The sequence below is a fragment of the Teleopsis dalmanni genome, chromosome 2, assembly GCF_002237135.1.
Source record: "Teleopsis dalmanni isolate 2A chromosome 2, ASM223713v2, whole genome shotgun sequence".
In the NCBI taxonomy this organism is placed as follows: Eukaryota; Metazoa; Arthropoda; class Insecta; order Diptera; family Diopsidae; genus Teleopsis; species Teleopsis dalmanni.
Genome location: NC_051847.1, coordinates 79,118,746 through 79,124,745, shown reverse-complemented (window position 1 = coordinate 79,124,745; position 6,000 = coordinate 79,118,746). Strand labels below are relative to the sequence as shown.

General features: G+C 30.5%; 1 protein-coding gene across 1 annotated transcript in view; it reads right to left on the bottom strand.

Annotated features, from left to right (window-relative positions):
- Nucleotides 1-756: 756 nt before the first annotated feature.
- The window catches only part of LOC119684205 (neuroligin-3), a gene marked incomplete at its 5' end in the record, with an annotated part of 148,770 nt that continues 143,526 nt past the window's right edge, over nt 757-6,000 (bottom strand). Inside the window, 1 exon segment of the mRNA XM_038098196.1 lies at nt 757-1,585.

Below are 6,000 nucleotides of genomic sequence, written 5' to 3'. Positions count from 1 at the left end.
TAAAATTAAATCAAAATTTTTATGTAGGACAAAGTTAATAATTTTTTGTAATCTACATATCTTAAATTTAAATTTCCATCTAATATTTTACAATTTATTTTGATTTGATCAAGTTAAGCTTGAGTGTTTTTTAGTAATTATTATTTACTTATTATATTAAATTATATTAAATTATATTTGAAGTTCTTGTTGAAGATTTCATTAGCTGATATAATACACTTGATTTGTACAGGTTTGTTATGATTTTTGGATAAATTTATTAGTTCGTCTGTATATTCTTTAGTTCTTTAGTGTGTATTCGTTAAACTTATTGCTAATTTGGTTATGAGAACTGTATATATTTGCGTACATTGCATTGAAAGTTGAAATTTATTTGCACCTATTTTTTGCTATTTGTTTGGTGTTCGCATCTAGAAAATGTTTGTTTTCGTTCCGTTCTTTGTTTGCCTGAAGTTGAAAACTGGGTCGAGTTGAAAAGTTATCTACTCAAATTATATTTATATTCTATATTACACAGTATAAATATTTGTAAATACACCCATATATGTATATAATAGGTTTGGATTGAAATGGAAATAAATTGAAGCATTTCACTTTAAGTTGTATTTTCAATGAACATTGATTGCATTTATTCTTACAAAAACGTGTTGCTGCTTTAAAATAGTTTCTTTTATTTGAATATAATTAATTTTAATTTTACTCAGTACTGAAAGTATTTAATTTTATATGAAAAAAAAAAATAAAACTGCAGTCATTTCCAAATTATTATTATTTTCTTACAATTAATTAAGATTGCAATTTATTAAGCAACTTTGCTGCCTGCTTTCTATTGTTTCGGCATGAAAATGTCATAATTCATTTCATCCATTCAAAACTCTTTATTGCAAAACGCGCACATTTCGCTTGGGACTAATCTGAAAAGTTTTTCTCATCAGAAAAACGCACGTGATGTTGTTGTTTGAGCCTAGGCGCCAGTTTGTGTGTTATACGGTTGACGGTTAATGGTGATGTGTTTAAACAAAATGCCGCCGTATCTATGCTTTTATTATTATGTGTTTTTCTTGGTTTTATTGCTTCTGTTGCTGTTGCTGTTGTTGTTGTTGGTGTTGTTGTTGCTGTTGTTGTTAATATGTTCGTTTCTGTTTGACCAGCAAAGTTAAAATTTACTTCGTAACTGTTTCCGTTTGTTGGCTTTGCATTGGCTGAAGTTTTTCTTTCGTTTGTTTTTCGGTTTATGTCGGTCAATGAATTTGTTGGTGTAGGTGCCGTCGAAGTAATAGGCGATGGCGTGGATGCTGCCCACTGTTCGTCGCAGGAACAATAACCTCGTGCTGCATCACCACCTTCCAAGGCTAATGACAGAGTTTCACGCAATTTCAGTTTTTTTAACTTTTGCAATTTTTTATATGCATTAGTTTGTTGTTGTTGTTGTTGTTTCTGTTGTTGTTGCTGTGGAAGTGCTAGCGTTGAAAAGGAATAATGTTGTTGTTTTTGATGGTATAATTGTTCAAATTGTTGTTTTTGTTGGTCCGTGCAATAATTTGCAGGATTTGCAGGATTTGCTAGTTGGAGAACTTCAGTTAAACTGTAACGATTGAAGAGAAAAAATAGAAAATTATAAATATTGAAGTAGAAATTTTAAACTATTTGTAATTATTGAATATTGAATAAGCCATATGTACACTATATGATCAAATGTACTTAGGTGCATTGCTTGAATTTCAAATTTCAATATTGAGATACTAAGTTATTGTATGCTATCATAGATATAAAAAGTAAAAGTATTATATAGAAAAGGAGAGACAGAGAGAGAGAGAGAGAGTTACAGAGTCCGGAAGAGAGAGGGTTGGAATGAGAAAAAAGAGAGTAAGAGAAAATAAAAAAGTAAACGAGAAAGATGGAGAAATAGAGGAGAGAGAGAGAGTAAGATAGAGAAAAGAGAGTAAAGGAAGGAGAGAGAAAGAGAAATACAGAGAGAAGAGAGTGATTGAAGGAGAGTGAAAGAAACAGAGAAAGAATAGGAGAGACAAAGTAAGCAGAGAAAAGCTGGGAGAGGGACGGAGAAGGAAAAGGCGAGAGGAAAATAAAGAAATGAGAGTAAGGAATGAAAAGGGATGAGGAGGGCTAACGTGAAGAGTAAATATTAACCAATTCAAATATCGAATATATGTACAACATTCATAGAGAACACAAGTAGCCACGACAAAACTCTTAAACGGGCTCTGGAGAACTTATAACTATATCCAAAGTATCTTCAAAATTAAAGATATATGCAATTTAGAAAATTGTAGTGAGGAACATGGTAAGAAATTACTAAATGAATGAATTAAAATTTAAATGAAATTTTTTTAAAAAACAGAGTGTGTTTTATTCCACCTATCAGCTCTTTGAAGCTGATATGTGCATCTTGAAAATGCACATACTTTACATTTTATCTTAAGTTATGCATTCGATTTTTGCAGCACAGAGCGTAAAAGCAACGGGAGTTTTTAAATAAAACATAAGAAACCAACAATATTAAGTATATATGCAGTATAATATAACTTTTTAGTGATTCATCTCATTCCATACATTTGTGGAAGATTAATTTGGATAGGACTTTCGAGTTCTGGAGCGAATTTTTTTTATTTCAGCACACACACACACACACACAGATTGTCTCGAAATACTTTCTCCCAACTCTCCATTTTATGTTCGTAATCAGAAAAGTGGCACAAAGGGGCATGTGAGGTAAGTTCTGTGCTTGTTTCATCATATTTGTTGTACGACATGATTACCGATATTTCTCATTAATGTACTCGACAGATTCAAACTGTGACGTTTTTCAGTCTGCATAGATAGGACACGATCAATCGTCTGCGCGATCAATTAATAGAAGAAATCAACTCTTGCTCTAAATGTGAGAGTCTTTTAAGTCATTAATGACGCTGTTACAGCTATTGCTGATCTCTTGTGAATACCCGTTAATAAAATATTCTCCTGTGTATGTAAATAAATGCATTAAGCTTGACTTCAGCTTGTATTCCCTCTGAAGCAGCTAAAATACTGTTCGTTCTCGTTTTCCATTAAAAATCACATTAAAATTTATGAGTACAACTGCAACTTAAACAAATTAATGCAATTTTCATTCTTATTAACATATTTTTTGCTTTTTCAATTTTGGAGTAAATGGAGTAAATGAGTGTATAAAATAAAATTGAATGATGCAAATGTCGAAGTGGTATCGTCCTTTTAAAATCATTATTGCTATCGTTTTCATTACAAGAATAACCTTTCTTTTACATGTTTTATGCCTTTCATCGCTGGTTATTTTAAAAATCTGAATATTTTTGGGGCGGATTTTGTACTAAAAATTTTTTACCTCCAAAAATAAAGCAAATTAAAACATAACTGTTTTCATGTATTTTAGCAGTTGAATATTTCGCATCCGAAAACTGTAATTTTTCGTCTTTGCATGTAAATGAAAATTAAGTTGCATACATTTTTACAAAAACAACAAAAAAAAATAATACAATAATGTAAACAAAAACGTGTGACGTTGGCTTTAACCAGCTCTCCGGTATATTCAAAGCAACCCCAACGCCGTGAAAGCTACCTCAGCTGTGTTACATTTTACTAATTTCGCATTTTCATCCTTCCTTTCTGAGTTATTTCCTGTTTCTCTTTTGTTTTTAGGAATAAATAAATGGATTAATCATTATGTATCTCGCACTTCTATGCATTACTTCTCGTCTAAAAAGAGCTGACCGTCCAGCCATTATTTAATATTCAATGGTTTGAAGTAAAAACCGCAGCTTTTATTCTAGTAATCTGATAAGATCCCTAAGATGCTTTCTTAATAAACCACCTAACATTCACTTCAATGAAATTTAACGCATTGTTTTAAGAGAGGTTCGTGATATAAGGTTTACTTATTTTATTTTATTTTATTTTATTTTATTTTATTTTATTTTATTTTATTTTATTTTATTTTATTTTATTTTATACAATGTATAGTTAAAATAAAAATTTGTAATATTATGTACTTAGTGATAAGATTTTACAACTTATTATTAGTCTCATTGTAAGAGTAAATACAATAAATAAATGTGTTTACAAAAAAAAAATCATTGTGTACCGGCAATGGTAAGTACACCTACGATGGTTTTGCTTCATATTAAAATAGCCAAAAGCCTCGCTTAAATTTCAATAGAATGAATCCGTATCATATTTTCACTGAAACCAAATAGAATTAAGAACTATCTTCTTTTTAGTATACAACCACATGTTTTCTGTCAGTAATATGGACATCACTTTTTTTTTCTAAATGACGTAGCTCTTTGATTGTTTTTCCAGTTTTAATACATATGATTCGCTTAAATCTGATATTCGGTGTCCTACGTCACCTGCTTTCTTCCACATTTCATCAGAAACCGACAATAAGTCGTGCAATTTTTGTAACTAATTGTATAAAGTCTTCATTTTGCTATTTTAATCAAATCAGATTAGAGCTAAGGTGTTTAAGGTAAGATCACCTTACGGAATAATATAACATGTGTTACCATCTCAATAGAATAGATCTGCCTGAATTGAGAGAATATCATCTATATCCTTAAGGTTTTGATTTGGAACAGAACAAGACCACTGGAATGGAACATTCCATTTCCATCTCATGCTAAGAATTCCTTAATAAGAGACATTCTGGCCTTCATTCGACCTTATAATTTTCTGTTTGATTAGGGTCTGTTATTAGTTCAAAAAATCTGCTATGGTCGCAGTGCTCAGTTCTATTGAGAGTCTAAAACCCTATTATTTTTAAATCAATTTAATTCGAAGTGTTTAAAATCTATTTTAACCAAATAGTTCACTGTGGTTAATTGTTATTTAATCGTATTTGGATTGTTAATGTAAATGGACTTTTAAATAGAATTTCAATTGTTTAATTGTGAAAAAGTAGCCATTTTCGTTTAGTTTTTTTTTACCAAGAATTTGATCATCAAAAGACTAATAGTCAACTTTGAATTTCATGCAAAAGCAACATAAAACCATAGTGATTTGATGATTGATTTACAATTCTAGAACTTTCCATTAGAACTTCAACTATACTTGTATCTTTTGTATTGAACTTACTTGTACTAGGCTAAAAATATTCGCTTAAATATGGGTGATACCATATTCTGAGTAGTTATAAAATAATAAAAAAACTATAAATAAGTCTATTTGAATTCTATTTATGATTTGGAAATAATTGTTTATTATAAATTCCAGATAGAACCTAAGAGTCTGCTATAAGCAAATAAAGAAGAGTTTTTGGTACCCATCTTCAAATAATATGAGTTTAAAATTGAGTTCTAAAAAGATAATCACCGATTTAGAACCCAGATAAATGTCGATTGGAATTTATAGTCTAGAAGTCTAGAATTCGAGATACTTTGGTATCATGGTAATATAATTCTTAATTGCGTTTCGAATCCAACAATATAAGTTATAAGTGATATAAATAAAAATAAAAAGTATTTATTTAATCTTGTCTCATAAATCATTTTTAACGGATAACTACTTTTACTACACAAATTTAGTGGATTTCACCGCAGTGACGTCTTGATTTTTTTCTGTAATTTTCTTAGCTGCGGTTACCATTGCAGCTAGGTAATTATTCTTTAGATTACACGCAGACCAAACTTAAGTGCACACAATTTAAAATCCATTAGTAAGTTTTTTGTTTAACAAACTTTTCCGTAGAGGATACTCAGAGGATACGACAGTTTCGCGTATTTTAATTATATTTGCTCCAGTAGAAAGCAATACACTGGGAGGTAGGCAAGCAAGCAGTGAGACACGTCGAAATGCCAACTTAACAGCTGGAACAGTAAAATTTTTCAAAGCGCCTCACAGACTCCATTAATAAAGTCAGCAAACAAGCAAACGGAAACTTTTGGAATACGCAGAACTTAAGAAAGGATGCAGGATGCGAAAGGATATTGGCGAAGAAAAAGTTGCTTTGACAGTTTCAGTGTTGGC